Below are 17,984 nucleotides of genomic sequence, written 5' to 3' on the forward strand. Positions count from 1 at the left end.
TCTCACAAGTCTTGCCCCTTGCTGGGAGCTTTTTGTTGTGGTGGTGGTGGTTTTTGTTTAATTAACGATCAACGGCCACAATATTTTTTTTTCCTCCTAAGGTGCAATAAACATCCTCTGCGCTAAGCAGAAGAATGGCTTAGTTCAGTGGCCGACAGTACTATCAAAGGAAGGAAATTCTGTTTTAGCAGGGAAGAGTCACATTTTAGCTAATGATCTGAATTCAATCCGGCACTTCCATCCCTCCCTGTTTATGGGTTAGGCACTTAGGAAGAAGGCTCATTAACTCTTTAACTCTAGGTCACCGGGGTGCCAATTAGAGTGCCGGGGCATGAATGCCTCACTGCGGAGAAGTCCCCGTGACCGGAGCCGAATTAGAATCCTTATGGAGTTCGGCGACGGCGGCTGTGTTCCATTTTAGTTCCCTCCAAATCGACTGGAAAATGGCAGATGAGCTTCAGTGAGAGCAAAAGTTAGTGGGGGGAAAAGCATTCAAACGACTTGAACGATCATATGATGATGATACGCTCCCTGAGCTACTAGTTATGACTCGGGAAAGAGATCGCTCGGTCACTCTCCGCCATTCTCAGATGATTAAATTTGGCCAACGTGGAGCAGCGGCCAAAAAAGGCCCATCAGTACTTGGGCATCGTCAGGAAGGGATAGAACAATCAATCAATAATAACTATTATTGATCATTATTAATTATCAGTGCTAGTAATTGTATTAGTTCGAATCCTGCTGAGTGATCTTGGGAAATATCACTAATAATTGGGATTATTAATAAACACTTAGTTATGAGAAGCAGTGTGACCTAGTGGAAATAACTGGGCCTCGGAGTCAGAACACCTGAATTCTATTCCCAACTCCACTATTCACCTGCTGTGTGACCTCGGGAAAGTCACTTAACTCCTCTGTGCCCCTGTGACCTCATCTGTAAAATGGGGATGAAAGCTGTGAGCCCTATATGAGACAAGATCTGTGTCTAACCTGATTAACTTGTATTGGTCCCAGCACTTAGTACAGTGCCTAGCACACACTAAGCAATTAACAAATGCAATAATAATAACAATGACAATAATAATATCAGTATCTGTTAAGCACTTATTAGGTGCCAAAGACCGTACCAAAAACTTAAGTACAATACGACGAAATTGATAGATCTGACAATAGAGTATAAAGGGCAGCCAGTCACTTGTATTTATTGAACGCTTACAGGGTGAACAGACACTTTCTCTGGCCACAGTGAGCTCGCAGTTTAGAGAGAAGGTCACGCACATGAGTCCTAGGGGCTGGGGCGAGTGTCAAGATGGTTAAGGGCTGCTCATTCAAGTACAAAAAGCCACACTGACAGAAGGGCAGACAAGAAGTTCTGCAGGCTGAAAAGACCAGCAGATGCCGAAGGAGTTTGGAAAAATTCATGGATAATGTCCCAAAGTGGATTACTAGAAGGAAAGTTAGGGATGAAGGAGGAAAGAGGTAGATACATTAGCTGGCACATCCCTGAAAATTTGGAAAGTTAGCAGGGAAAACTATTGCAAAGGATCACGGTCCCACTGACAAAGACAGAATATTGGGCTGATTGAAGCATTACCGAAGCAACATGGCCTAGTGGATGAGGCACAGGATTGAAAATCAGGAAACCCAAAGTCTAATCCTAATTGCGCCTGCCTGCTGTGTGACATTGGGCGAGTCACAACTTCTCAAGGCTTCAGGTTACTCATCTCTAAAATGGGGATTAAACTTTTGTTCTCCCTCAAACTAGGAGTCCCATATGGAACAGGGACTGTATCATATCTGATTACCTTATAGCTACCCTAGCTCTTGCTTTCACACCTAGGAAACATTTCAACACCACAGCTATTATTTAGTAGTATTACTTTTTCTATTATCGCTGGCTTGTCTGTATTGCAAGCCTTAGGACAGTGCTAATCGTTTAGTACAGTGCTCTCCCCACAGTAAGCACTCAATAAATCCCATTGGTCAATTGAGACAAACCATAGGACTGCTAGACTGTAAATTTTTCGAGGGCAGGGTTGGTGTCTACTTACTCTATTCTACTCTTTCAATGAATCAGTGGTATTCATTGAGCGCTTACTATGTGCAGAGCACTCGACTAAGGGTTTGGGAGACTATAATACAACAAAATTAGCAGACACGCTCCCTGTACGTAATGAGCTGGGTGCTTAGTTCAGGGGTTTGCACATGAAGAGCTCAATAAATACTAATGTTTGCTTGATTGGCCTACATTAAGTGTGTATCCAACATGTGCCATCTCAGATGCAGAATCCAAACATTTTAATGGAACAAAAGCAACTGACCAGTTTATCTGAGTAAATCCTAATTCCTGGACATTTGTTTGTTTTTTTTCTTAGAGTTCCCAGGACAGTGCTTTCCAGGTGAAGGTCAGACAGATTATCAATCTGTTTCTAAGGATTCCACACTCCTGAAAGAAAAATGTACATCTCAATCCTGCTGGCTCCAGGAGATATAAAATGAGATTTTATTTAGGAATGCATTCAGATCCACTTGGGAAAGACACTTTGGAACCTCAATTCCATTATACTTTCAACACCAAAGTGAAATACTGTGATTCGCGTGAGTATTTTTATGGTAGTTTCATACTGTATTTATGGAATTGTATCCGTTCCTTGCTGAGGCCAATTGTAATCTTCCCATGGGCTAAACTAACAAATATAAAATTAACTGAGTCAAATTTGTGATGAGATCTAGAGTCCAAATCCTTCAAATTCGGGGAGAGAAGGGAGGAAGTGATGAAAGGAAAAGCGTGTGTTGCAACTTGTGTATTCTGGGATCTCTGGCCTTTCAACCAGTTGGCAAGCTGACACTTTAAATGGCTAATATTTTAAGGGAAGCTAGTCACGCGTCCTAGCCAAAGACCCCTCGGATTTACAAACCTCGTTTCTGATCTGGTATCTGATCTGTCCATCGATCAATCAGTGGTATTTATTGAGCACTCACTATTTGCCGAGCACTGTCCTAAGCACAGGGATCAAGAACTGATCGTAATAGCTTGGGTTTTCAAGAAGCCCCTCTCCCTACCATCAATACTTCCTGCATTAGGAAAAAGTTAAATGTATTTAAGGGTTGGTAATGAACAGAGCTGAACAATGCCCACCCATCTGGATTCCATTTCAGCATAACCTTAAAAAGAGCATGATTAAAAGTTATATCACTTGAATTAAAAAAGAATGCAGAACCGTTCACTTGGGGAAATGCTATGCAGATCACCAGAGCTGCAAAATGGTAAATGCAGCAAGATTAAAGAGCCGCAGCCCTAAGTGTTTCAATGTCCGTATAAATGATTTCTTTTTGGAAAAGGAAACACCCCTCCATACGCAGGGCTTGAATAATGCAGCATTCAAAAGGAGAAAAAAAAATCAAACCCTCGTTAAAACTATAACTGGGGAAGTGGCCTTACACACGTTTTGCATGATCGCAAATAAATCTGAATCACCCGGCTGTTTGTAAGTTGCGTTTCCATAGTGATAGCATATCATCTCCCCAAATATTTGAGTTATTTACCAGAGGGACTGAGATATATTATGTGATGGTCTTCGGTGTGCCATAAATTACCCATGGTAATGAGCTCAAATGAAATGGGCTTAAAATAATAAGCCATGTAATAATAGTGTTGTGTTTTTGTTTTTTAATCAAGGGCTGCTCTGTGGTGGAAGAGCTCAACACTCATACGTCCCTGTAATCCTGGGATCCTTTTTTAATAGTATTCACTGCTTTAGTGCAATACTGAGCAAAGGAACTACACAAGTTCCAATAAACAAAAGGACTGTACGTCACAAACTGAAACCTTTCAAAAAGGACGGAAAGGTTCATGTCTTGATCATTTGTTTCAGGCCTCGTCTTGCGATAGAAAGTCAGAGATGCATGAACAATCAGACTTTAAATCTTTTTTAAAAAGACTATATTAATACCCGCTCTCTTGCTCCACCCAGAATCATTCTCATCCCATCTCTCTGCTGTTTCCAGCATTAAAGAGTCATTTTTCACGATGACACACCCTGGGCTGGAAATTTCCCCAGATGCCATAGAGAGACAGATTTATAGAGGTTCCAAGGATCCATCGTTCAAAAGAGGCCCTGAAATACGGATATAATAATAATAATGATAATAATAATACCGATGGCATTTGTTAAGTGCTCACTGTGTGCCAAGGATTATACTAAGCCCTGGGATAAATGAAAGATCATCAGGACAAAAACAGCCCCTGCCCCACATGGAGCTCACGGTCTAAGGAAGAAGGACACTAGGGAACTCACTTAACTTCTCCTTGCCTCAGTTATCTCATCTGTAAAATGGGGATTAAGACTGTGAGTCCCATGTGGGACATGGGTTGTGTCCTCCCTGACTAGTTTGCATCTAGCCCAGCACTTACAGAGTGAGAGCTTAACAAACCCCATAAAATATGTAATTGCCATTTTACGGATTTACAGTCAAGAGGACCTGGGTTCTGATCCCAGTCCTGCCGTTTGTCAGCTGTGTGACCTTGGGCAAGTCGCCTCATCTGTAAAATGGGGATTAAGAATGTGAGCCCCTTGTGGGACGGGGCTGCGTCCAACATGATTGTCTCCAAGTTTAGAACGGTGCCTAGCATGGAGTATATTTGTTACTCTGGAACTCTCCTTAAGTCTGTAGGATAATGTCTAGCACTACGTGAGTGCTCGATAAACATCCCTGATTGATTGATTGCTTTAGCCTTCCGGATAAATCTGGAAGCTATCCAGACAGAAGCAGATCTTGGCAAATCAACCCACTTCTGTACAAACAGTGCCAAGCTTTATTAACTGGGCTCCTCAGCAGTCCACTCCTCCAACAGACAGGAAAAAAAAAAAAGAGAGACATCACTTTCCTCATCGTCACCTCCCGGGGGTTTGCTCCTTCATTTCAGCAGTAGCTCCATGTTAATCCACAAAGAACAAAGTAATTTAGCTCAGAACAAAGGCACTTCCTTATTGCTCAAAACACTCACATTCATCCTCTCCGTCCTACAGCTGGGGCTGAGTTAATACAACTGAACAAGCACTACACACTCATCCTCAGATAAAGTGGAAGCCCAAACACAAACCCATTCTCACTCCTCAAATTTGACATGCTTTCAACACCTGCATCAATGCAACTTCTTTTCTCCCTCTGTTTTAGCGCAACGACAAATCCACACTCCCTTTTAAAAATCCCTCTTCAGCACGGTGTTAGTAATTTAAATTTGGTATTAAAGCATCTTGCCTTAGCCTAACACTCCCCGTACACTGACTTCTTTCCTTTCCTCCCCACAGAATGTCAAAAAGTATCTGACGTTTAATCATGAACAATGTCCTGAGCCATGTGGTCTCACTGGCACATTTCTTAACATTAGCACATATTCCCAGAGAAAAAAAACTGACTCCTTATGAATCAAGAAAAGGTTGAAGGGACTCAAATCAGAATTTCATTTAGGCTCATTATCAAGATAACAAGAAAAACTACAGCAGGAGGGGAAAAAAAAGATCCTAATAACATCATGAAGGCTATGTGGGGGGGGGGGGTTAAGGGGAGGGGGAGGTAGGATGTCACTCTATCCAGTTGATATTTGTTTCTTCAAATACAATTCCTCCAATTTAAAAAAAAAAACTCTCTGTAGATCATAAACCCACATGACACCCAATTTTTTCTAGTAACCTTGGGGCAATGTCACCTCTAAAAATCTCATTTGACATTAGAAACTCAACTTTAGCAAGAAGCAAAAAGAATTCTTACCTTCTATATCAGATTACAATTCAAGTTCAACTATGTTGTCTATCATTTTCAGTTGCTTTGTGTGTTATCTTTAATGGCGGTGTGAGATAACGCTGAGGCAAGCAGGTTCTCACCCACTAATGCTAGCTGTCAATTCCCAACTTCAAGGTCATCTTCAAAAATGAATCCCAAAATGGGGCACGGTTGATTCTTCCTCTCTGCCTTTCACTTCTGCACATGTGAGGAGTAGTTTGCTCCAGGCAGACTGCATTTAAGAAAAGTTCCCGTTGACTCTGAAACAGTGGATGGGAAAAACGTCAAGGGAAAATAATAGGGTGCATTTCTTTGTCTCTACATCTATATAGGTCTTTTCTTTATACTTTTTAGTTTCTCTGACCATTTTTCCAAAGATCTATAACCCAATGGCATGTCCTGGCTTGTATTTCTCACATGGCTGTGGTCAAAATGATATATATTCCCTCCCCCTCACCCCTGATAGTACAACCGGGTGTTTGGTATAAACTGCTTTTATGGGGAACTTCAGTAGTTCAGACAAGTCACTAGATCTCTCCTGGTGGATCAAACAAGCAGACACCAGTCCATCATCCCACACTCAGAATTAGTCAATACTCTTTAATAAGTATCTGCTGTGAGCACTGTACTAAATGTTTGCGAGATAACAATGGAGACATGATCAGGAGATGCCCAGCTGTAAGAGAAATTGAAGACTCTAACGGGAGCATTCTCCCTTTTCACCCTAATCCCCCCGCCACAACCTCTATTTGATGAGTTGGGTATGCTGTTGAAAGCGACACCTCTTGGATACGCCTCAAGATCTGAGGAAAATATTACCTTTACCGGTTATTTAACGTGTTTGTTTTCAGCAAGTCAAACTCAGTGTTGACAAGTCATCACCTCCACCATTGGGTTATAATCTTGCAGATCTTCTAAAGCCTTTCAGTACTGTTTTATCTGATCCTCTCCATGTCAACTGTTCTCACATCCCAAAGGTATGGAAAATAAAGGTCAGATTGAAAGAGACAAAAGGCATTAGATGGAGAAATATGGTCCATGTACAAATGTCTGCTGTTGAGTCAATATTTAATTAAGATAAAATAATATAAATAGCAATTGTAATAACAAATTCATTATAATGTGTCTGAAATTTGCATTGATTGGTGTCTCATCCTCATCAACGGTATTTAAAGAGTATTTATTATGTGCAGAGCACTCTATTAAATGCTTGGGAGAGCAGAATAATAAAGTGTTGATAATATATTTAGCGAGCATGATGTGTCCAAACACTGTGCTACAACACTGTGTTCCATTTTGGGATTTATCTTTGAAGATGACCTTGCGTTTAGGAAATGACACTGTGCTAAGCCCTGAGATAGATATAAAATAATTCAGGCACAGTCCCTATCCCACTCGGGGCTCTTCTAAGAGGAAGGATGAGCAATTTTACACAGATTAAAATAAATCTCAGAGAATAATCTTTTCTCCAGCCAATAATATTTAATTTTACCACGCTGCTTTGAAAAATGCAACCCGAATCTAGCCAATATTCAGAATGAATCAGTCCCAGCTTTTGAAAAATGGGTTGAATGCCCAACCAAAAAATCTGCATAATAAAAGCATCAAAAGGGTGTTCCATCTTCCAAAGGAATTTGCTTGAGGGGGGGAACACAACCATAAAAGATATGGGGAGAAATGCCATCACTTCATTGTCCCTAGAAAAAATGAGGGGTGTATTTGTGTGTGTGCATGGGGGATGGGGAGGGAGCTCCAAGAAAATAGCCCAAATTGACAGCACTCTGATTCGCTTTGGATGGCAGAGACAAACACATCGATTTGGCCCTCATCTCCTCATAGTGATGATTTCTTGACTCTTGTCTTGTAGGAGTTGCTGCCCCAGGGAAGAACTACATGGTTAGAGTCCAAAGAACAGGTTTAGTGAGCTCTGTACTGAGATTATTAGCAAAAATGGTAATGATATAACTGGTAATATGTGCAGAGCTTTGAACTACACAAAGAGGAGGGATGCATGACCATCCCTGGCCCTCAGGAATCTCACTATCATGAAAGGAGCCTGGGGAGGACAGCCAGAAAGGGAAAGAGAAACAGGGTCAATTAAGCAAAGAAAGTAAAATCCTCTAATATACCATCATCCATTCTAAAATACTCTGTGTTAGAACTTCACAATTTTAGCGAATATCCTATGGGGTACTTTAATTTCTCATTAGCTAATTGGGACTAGATTTCCTGTTGCTAAACTGGACTATTAAACACTTTGAAAGGCATACACCCACAAAGCCTCTCTTGAGGATCTTGAAAGAGAAAGAATCCAGACATTTATCCTAGTCTAGTGGAAACTGGGACTTGAAATCAAGAGACCTAAATTTTAATCTTGGCCCTGACACAAATCTATTACTGTGAGTTTTGCAAATGACAAATTTTCTGTACTTCAGTTTCCACATCTGTAAAATGAGGATTTATTACCTGTTTTCCTTCTTACTTGACTGAAAAATCCATGTGGGACAGGGATTTTGTCTGATTTGATTAACTTGTGTCTACCCCAGTGCTTAGTTCAGTGATTAGCACATAGGAAGCACTTAAAATTATTATTATTATGCCATAAACCAGGATCAATATACCTATTTGCTTGTCCTCCACAGACAATAAGCCTACCATGTCGACAAATTGTGGTTTTACAAGGCTTGTCACTAAGCAACCACAAAGATCTCTGCCTCAGTAATATTAATGTACTATGATTGAACCTGCTGACAAAGTCTAGAAAAGCCTCCCGATTGTTCATTTCGTCACTGGTGAAATTGTTCTTTTCTCCACAGAAGTGAGACAGTTGAATTGCTTCAGAATTAAAAGAACAGTCGCTCAAAGCCCCAAGACTCCAGAATGTTCTGCCTGGTTCACTAAAGGAAGAAAAATGGGTCCCAAGTGAAAGCCAAAGAAAGGATGATGAGGTGATACAAGAAGGGGGTGTCAGGGTCAGTCAGGTGCTCAAGAGGTACAATCTCCTTCTCACCAGAGATGGGGGCTCCAGTAGAAGCCAGCATGCTGGGAGAAGAGGCAGGTGAAATCAGCTGCTGTCCTCTATTCACGGGTTAAACTTGATTAATCCAGTTTTGTCAATGGTTACATTTGTGGATAGGTTGATTCCGATTTCCTCAAGGGATGAAGGGAAAGTGCTCACAATTCATGTTGGACGAGCAATTGCTCTTCTCTTCCGAGAAGAGGGTGGCCACTCCACTCTATGTGACTCCACTCGTGGGCGACAGACCAATCAGACTCCAAGACAGCCTGGTCAAATCCAGAATTTGACCATATGGTGTTGGACCAGTGAAGTGGGCCTATGCAACCCTTTATTCTCGGTACAGGGTGGATGAGGGCAGGTTCCTCATAGCTCCATGGACCTATATAATCCCTTTATTCTTGGTGCATAATGGGTAAGGGCAGTCTCCTCTACACAAGTGTGAACTCAGCGGGTCTCTGCGATCCCTTATTATTGGCGCACCGTGGGTAAGGGCAGTCTCCTCTACACAGGTATGAGTGCCGAGGATCCCCATGTAGGATCAAACCTGTGGGTTTGGGGGAGAGGCAGTCAACTCACACCAAGCATGACTGCAATGGACTCACACAATCCCTTAAACGAGGTGCACTGCGGGGAGGAACAAGCTCACCTCCACTAGACCTAAGTGTCATGGCCCCACGTAATCCCTCACCCTTCATGCATTTTGGGTAAGGCCAGTCTCCCTTCCATCAAAGTAATCTTCCAGAACTTCCTAACTGCTTCTTCTCCTACTCCTTATAGCAGAATAATCAAGCTGATTGACTTGATAATGTAGGAATCCAAGTGCTTCAGTGATGAGAGGTTTATTGGATAGAAAGGTATTCGATTCAGAAGACACAATTAGAAACCATCCAACCCACGATAAAGAAATCTTTCCAGCGAAACCAAAAAATAAATACAATTGTTCAGTCTCTTTGTCCTACTGGAACATCTATAAAAATCAATCCAGCAGCTCAACGGCAATGAAAACCTTCAAGAAATTGTTCTTTTTTTCAAGTATTCTTGCTGAAATAATGACGGATGCTAAAATTATATAGAAACATGTACTTTGTAATCAGAAACATTTGAATTGGAAGCTACATTTTCAACAAATTACCTTCCATGAAAAAAAGCTAAAATTATCCTTAGACAAGATGAATATATCAATCCAACCCAAAGACAAAGTGAAGTCTTTGTGCATTTTTTTATTGGTTTCATTTCTTCCCTGGAGAAAATGAAAAATTTCTAGCAAGATGTAGAATTTAAGAAATAGTAAGGATGTTATGGTCTGAAGGAATGATGCCTCAGAGATGGAGGCATCTAAAGCAGTTTGTATGATGCTCTGCACATAGTAAGTTTTCAATAAATACCACTTATTGATATTATTATTACCACCGATCAGGCATTCCCCTTCTTACAGTGGTGGAATTAGAATTCAGATCTCTTGATTTCCAATGCAAAGTCACTGGGGTCAAAACAACATTCACACCTGAGATGAGATGGAAGAAGAAGCAGTAAGATTTGAATTGAGATCTACTGAATCTCAGGGGAGGAGGAGAGTGTACACAAGAGACAAGTGGATTCAGAGAGCCTTTCTCGTTATGAAGAAACAAGACAAGGGAGAAATAGAATTTGTCTTTTCTGAGCTGTTTGAAAAGGTTGTGAGGTTCTCGGTCAGTAAGTCCTCTAGAGAATAACAAGTGAACAATCACACACAGGGAAGAAGTTCAGGTTAGGAAATTAGATCTGTTTATTGTTTATTAGAAGCAGCGTGGCTCAGTGGAAAGAGCACGGGTTTTGGAGTCAGAGGTCATGGGTTCGAGTCCCGGATCGGCCACTTGTCAGCTGTGTGACTTTGGGCAAGTCACTTAACTTCTCGGTGCCTCAGTTACCTCATCTGTAAAATGGGGATGAAGACTGTGAGCCCCACGTGGGACATACTGATCCCCCTGTGTCTACCCCAGCGCTTAGAACAGTGCTCGGCACATAGTAAGCGCTTAACAAATACCAACATCATCATCATCATCATCATTGTTCTTATTCTACCTCCTGGGTGTGGATGGCATTACCCAGACACTGGTTGAAAAGGAGGCATTCTGGAATATTTTTAGAGCTGGGGTAGCTAGTCCGAAGGGTGTCATTTGTTGATCTAAGTTTTCCTAAATATTAAAGCAGTGAGCTGAATTCCATTAGCTACATCGAAACGATCGGCCTATATAATGAGCACGACAGTGTGTGAAGCATTGTATTCTGTGCTTAAAAAAGCACCGCTGTGTTAGTGGTCATGATCCCTAGCCTCAGAGTGTTTACAATCCAGCGGGGGAGACAGTCACTGAATATATTCATTAGCATCCCTGCTATTTCCCTTCTCTTACTATCACTGCGTAGGGAGAAGAAATGACACACCTGTAGATCTCTCCCCAGGGTCATGACTGACAACACACTGGAAGAAGAAAACCATCATATCTCACACAGGTCTATGACGAGGCCACAAAACTAATTTATTTTGCGATATAATCCTGAATCTAAGATAGAGGAGAAATGTAAATGCATTAATCTATCTCCCTAATGTCACAGTTTTAATTTAATACATTACTGAGAAGATAAATCTCTGAATACATCCAGCATCAATAGCATGAATTGTTATGATTTTGTTAATAAGCCATGGAAATTAACATGAGCATCGCTAGCATTTTAAAACCATAATCTGTATGCGATTCATTGTTCGGTAAAAGCTAACGCTACGTAGATAACCGGAGAAGTTATGATATCTCACTAATTTGGTCTGACAGCTCTGAGACGGTTGACAAACTAGAAATTGAATGGGCTGTCTGATCTGTTCCCTTCTCAATTCAGACCTTCAACCTGAAAACTAGCAACAGCGAGAGATGAAGAAAGGAGAGAAGAAAATAAGGCTAAGTGGGGGTGGAAAATGAGGGAAATGAGCCTTGAGGGGTATTTCTACTTTGGGCTTTCCAAAGGACAACAAAATACTGTATTATGTATAATATATGTGTATATATATATATGCATGTACATATATATTTTTATATATATATATATATATACACATATATATTTAATGCTGTTTAAGCACTTACAATGTGTTAAATACTGTTCTAAATTCTGAGGTAGATATGAGTTAATTCACTTGGACACAGTCCCTGACCCACATAGGGCTGTCAGTTAAATAAGAGGGAGAACCGGTATTGAATCCCCATTTTACAGTTGAGGAACCTGAGGTATAGAGAAGTTAAGTGACTTTCCCAAGGTCACAAAGGAGGCAAAAGGCAGAGCTGGGATTAGTCCCCCGACTTCAGGCCCATGCTTTTCTGCTAAGCCACAGTGCTGTGGCAATTGCAAATTTTTGTGACTGGCATAAAAGAGGCAGGGCATGGAGAGGTAAATTCACAGTATTCATTCATTCATTCAATTGTATTTATTGAGCGCTTAACTGTGGGCAGAGTACTGTAGTAAGCACTTGAAAAGTACAATTCAGCAATAGAGGCTATCCCTGCTCACAATGGGTTTCCTTTTTCAAATAAGTAGGGCAGGAATTTAAATGTAGTGGCAAGATAATCTGGCCCTTTCTTAAAATTTGAGCCTCTTGGGGATCAGGAACTGTGTAATTCTAACCTGTGTATTCTTTCCCAGCACTGACCTGGTGCTTTTTACTCTTTGGTTCTTAATAATAGTATTACTGCTTTCTATAAGTAAGGCAGATTACTTGGAACAGAATAAATAACCCAAGACCCTAATGGAAACAACCGGTTTACACTAAAATTGCTGGGGAAAAAAAACAAAGACTAGCAAATCTGAACAAGTACTCTACTTCCTGAATCTACTTTTAATTTTGTACTGAGCTGCTGCAGAGACATTTCAGTAAAATCTCATTTATGCCATACAGAAATAGCATTAGTTTTTATAGTATGTATTCACACTTAATATGCCTGTAAATCCTATTCAGTGGTGTTTATTCTGGGAGAAGGGAAAGAAACTCACGTAGACTGCTGACAAACTGGAAGGCAGAATCAATCAAAAATATTTACTGAACATTTACTGAACACTGAAGGAGAGCTGTTCCTTGACCACGAGGAGCTTTCAATCTAGAAAGTGAGACATACATTAAAATAAATGGTGAATAAGTACATAAGTGTCGTGGGACTGAGGGTGGGGTGAATACGAAATACGATCAGACACCCGGGACATTTTCCTACATGCTTTAACTTTTAGGAATAGGTCAGGAAAACTTGGATATCCTTCCAAAGTAGAACACTAGAATATTGCTCTACTTTGCTGTCTCTGAGGTTTATCTCATGGATAAATCCTATGGAAGAAATTGAATGCTCAAAATGGATTTATGCTGCAACAGGACTATGTTATAATAGGGAGCCAATGTAATATTTTAAAAAATACTTGTATATGGCAAAGAGCTATGCAGTGCTTTCTTTTAAACTTGCACAGAAAATTAAGATCCCAAACAGATGCTGAAGTAACAGACTGTGAATATGACTAATGTTTAATGATAAGATACAATATGATAGCACAAAGAACAAACCAAAACAGAGCAGGGAGTTAAATAGTTCCCCCATCACCAAATGTGGAAGAATAGTAGAGAAAGAGTTGGCCATTTATGACATGTTCTATCACAATATTTTCTCAAATTTGTCTTCTGTAAAAATGTCAGCCAGGCAACTTGATTTGAAGTTGAAAGTGACAGTACTAAAGAGAAGGAAGTGATTTACAATCACACTTCTTACTTGGCCATCTCATACTATTCAACATCACAGAAGAAGTATTGCATCTTTTGAAAAAAAATGAAAAGCAAGTTTAAAAAATAATATGACTCAGAAAAATAGTTACCATTCAGGCAACTGCTGTTGATTTTGTTATTCTAGGATGGATGATCAGTTTTCTATTCTGGTCAAATAATAGAATATTATTGAATATTATTGAATTCAATAATAGAATATTATTGAATATTGAATAGACTATACACTGCCTGAGCGTGTGCATGACAATCAGTGAGCATCCACCCACTATTATAGTAGTTTTCCATTCAAGTTCACATATCCCAAAATAATAATAATAATAAAAGATTGGTGGATGCTAAGATAATTTTTTCTAATAATAATAATAATAATAATGTTGGTATTTATTAAGTGCTTACTATGTGCCGAGCACTGTTCTAAGCACTGGGGTAGACACAGGGGAATCAGGTGGTCCCATGTGGGGCTCACAGTCTTAATCCCCATTTTACAGATGAGGGAACTGAGGCGCAGAGAAGTGAAGTGACTTGCCCACAGTCAGACAGCCTACAAGTGGCAGAGCTGGGATTCGAACTGAACGATTCTACAATTCTGATGTGCATTTCTCATTGTCTCTCATTATTCGTATTTACATAGATTGTCCAAAAGTCTATATTATGAAACTCAGGTTTGGCAGTCCTGTCCACAGATCCACAAAGGATTGAAGTTTTGTTCTTTCTGAGGTGATGGTCGTACCAGTCACGAACCTACCGTGTCATGGACCGGGAAGCCAAAAGACCTGGATTCATTCTGCTATTAGCCAACAGTGTGGCCTGTGGCAAATCACCTTACCCTGGGTCCCAGTTTCCCCATCTGTAAAATGGGGATAAAGTATCTGCTTTTCTTTCCATTTAGACTTTGAACCCCTATGGCATAGGGACTATATTTATTCTGATATTGTATTGTATTTATCCCAGTTCTTGGAATCTAGTCAGTGTTAAATGAATACAATTATTATCATTATTTAAGGATTCATATCTGTATTAAAAGTTTATATTCTCATCACCAAAGCCAGGCCTTGGGTTACCTTTCCACACAGGCCTGGGAATCAGAAGGACCTGGGTGCTACTCCCAGCTCTGCCTCTCGTCTACTGTGTGACCCTGGGCAAGTCACTTCACTTCTCTGTGTCTCAGGTAACTCATCTGTAAAATGGGGACTGCGACTGTGACCCCATATGGGATAGGGACTGGGTCCAACCTGATTTCCTTGTATTCGTCCCAGAGCTTAATACAGCACCAGGCTTAACAAAAATATGTAAAAGTAAACAAAAAAAGTAAATGCTTAACAAATACCGCAGTGATCATTATTATTATCATCATTACTATTATTGGTAAAACTCTTTTGTTTCAGTCAGAGGTACTTACTGAGCACTTCACTATGTAACAATAATAGTAATAATACTTATGGTATTTGACAAGACCATAAGACTGTTCTAAGTGCTGGGTACATACAAGGTAATGAGGTTGTCCCATGTGGGGCTCACAGTCTTAATCCCCATTTTACAGATGAGGTCAGTGAGGCACAGAGAAGTTGTGACTTGCCCAACGTCACACAGCTATAGAGCACCGTACTAAGCGCTTTGGATTGAGCAATAAAAGAGAGTTGGTAGATATGTTCCCTGCCTACACTGAGTTTACAGAATAGAAGGATGCTCGATTGATCATGCGCTTCATACCGAGCACTGTATTAAGCACTTGGAAGATGACAGAGTTAAATGATACTGTCCTTGCCTCAAGAAGCCCACAGTCTAGGAGATCATCTAAGGGCCTGGGAAGAGTTAGGTATTCTCCCAGGAGAAATGAGCTCATTCTTTCCCAAGATCTAGGCTCAGTGGAAGCCACTGAAGGAGGCAGTTTTCCAGGGCTTGCTGTTTGTTTGGGGACCTCTGCTTACATGAGTACATCCATTCTCACCACACCTTCATGATTTTGCTGGAGGATAAACAGAGTCTGGGAGATCAAATAACTAGTGCAAGGATTTGAGTGAAAAGAGACCAGCAGGCTGACCCAGAAGCCTCTTTCAGCATACCATCTTGCATAAGAAATCTGGAAACCAGGAGAAGATCAAATCATCATCCCCTCCTTCTATGACAGGGTGACTCTCTCCCCTTTCTTTGGTCTACCTCTTGTTCCTCTCAACCCTCATCTTTCATTCTGTTTCCACTCTCGTCCTTATTATATTTTCCCAGGAACTCATATTCAGAACTCCAGCTGAACTGTTTCTGTACGGGGAGGATTATCAAGCACATTTGACGCCAGCTGGGTGTCTGAATAAATGGAAGGGGAAGCTTAACCTCCTGGAATCTGCCTTCCAAGATAAGACAAAGCGCCCCTTAGATATTTCAGAAATGCAAGGCCAACGTTAATACCAAGTGTCATTAGAGCGGCTTGCAAAGGATTTTTGCCACAGCAACTGCTAATGCCAAATATTTTGATAAACCAAAGAGGGCCCTAAGAAGGGGCAAAGCTGAGCTTTGAGAAATGCAAATGGCCCCACCAATAGTCACCAGATGCTGCAGCAGCCTCTATTAATAGCAGATGCTTTTAGTCAGTGATCGCTTCCTGGATGCTATCCATGACCATTAGTCTAGAATTCCTTTGTTTAGTTGCTGGGATTTCTCCACGCAGAAGTTTCTTCTAGATTGAGGATCTGTCTCTCCCCTCAGGTAGCAGCTGTCTGGCATTCACAATCCAACATCAACTGGCTTCTTCTGATGTGCGAGGCAGGATCGTGACTCATCGAATGCCTTATCACCCATTTTCTTTTGTGGGGGGGGGGCAGATATTGCAGTCCCCAGGTATCTTCTGTGGAGTCTTCTCCCCAGACGATCTACTTTCAGATTATATTTTCTCATATTCAAGCTAGTAGGAGAACACATTAGCTCAAACATATTGTTTCCCCACTTCATCCATTTTACTCGCTACTTTATCAACAAGTAGGCTGATATTATTTTCATTATGCCCTGACTGTAGTCCTCTTTCTGTTCTATTTTCTTTAGACCCATTTTTCAAGGGCTTCAATAAAACAGAATTTGAGGTACCCAGAGATTTCAATCTTTCGATTTCCCTTTCATTTATTCACCACCTTGCTTTCCCTTTGGCATTGGCCCTGGTTATTCTCTTACCAAATTAACGGTCTATTTTTAGGTTTTACGTTTGAAAACGTTTGACTAAGTATCCTGACCCGATTTCTTCCTTCTCTATTTCAAGGCCTGTTAGCAATTTATGGAGAGACCTGAATCTCAGCCTAGCCCTGCCTGATATCTTTCCTTTGGGAAGAACACTGTACTGAGTTCTTGGGAGAGTACAAAAGAACTAGCAGACACAAAGATAACAAAATCACATTAAGGAATTGTCCTTATTATCTTCCTTCTCATATATTCACATTTCTCACCCTCCTAATTAGACTGTGAACCCCATGTGGGACAGGGACTGTGTCCAGACCTAATAATCTTGAATTTACAGCAGTGCTTTGAAGAGTCCTGGTTACCTAGTAAGCACTCAACAAGTAACTCACTTAGTATTACTATTCAAATAGCAAGGTATGACTTTCAAGCCGTCTGGAGACTCATGGGGAGTCTGAACTAGACTGTCAACTTCTCGTCTACGAACTCTTTCGCACTATACTCTCCCAAGTGGTTAAGATCTTGCTCTGCACACAGTAAGTGATCAATCAATACCCCAGATGGATTGACTGATAGAAAAGACACAGTGACCGAAGGTGCACAATCTGTCTCCTAACGCTTATTGCATTTTCCCAAGCACTTAATATAGCTCTGCCCACATTAAGACATTCAAAGATGTTATTGTTTTATTTATGGTATTTTTAAAATTTATGGTATTTATTTATGGCATTGTTGATTGACAGCAATAATAATGGTACGCATTAAAACACTGACAGAGTTTGTAATCATAATAATAATTATGGCATTTATCAGGTACTGGAATGGATACTAGATAATCTGATCAAACACAATCTCTCCCCACACATGGCTCAAAATGTAAGAAGGAGGGAAACTTGGGATCTTCTCCCTGTTTTACACATGAGGAAATTGAGGCCCAGATAATTTACTGACTTGTCCAACGTCACACAGCATGGCAGGGGGACTGAAACTCAGGTTTCCTGACTCCAATATTGAGGTATTTTTCCCAAAGCCATGCTACCTCTTCAATATATATGATTTACTATACTCATCCTCTCAAAGGTACATTTCTCCAGCTATCTACCCTGGGCACCCGGGTCAATGCCCAAAATCGAACCAGGTCTCACGGTCTTTTTATCATAATCATCATCATCACCACTGGCATTCACTGGGAGCTCCCTGCATGCAGAACAGTATATTAATAGTTGGGCACAT

Source organism: Ornithorhynchus anatinus, chromosome 10, assembly GCF_004115215.2.
Source record: "Ornithorhynchus anatinus isolate Pmale09 chromosome 10, mOrnAna1.pri.v4, whole genome shotgun sequence".
Lineage (NCBI taxonomy): Eukaryota > Metazoa > Chordata > Mammalia > Monotremata > Ornithorhynchidae > Ornithorhynchus > Ornithorhynchus anatinus.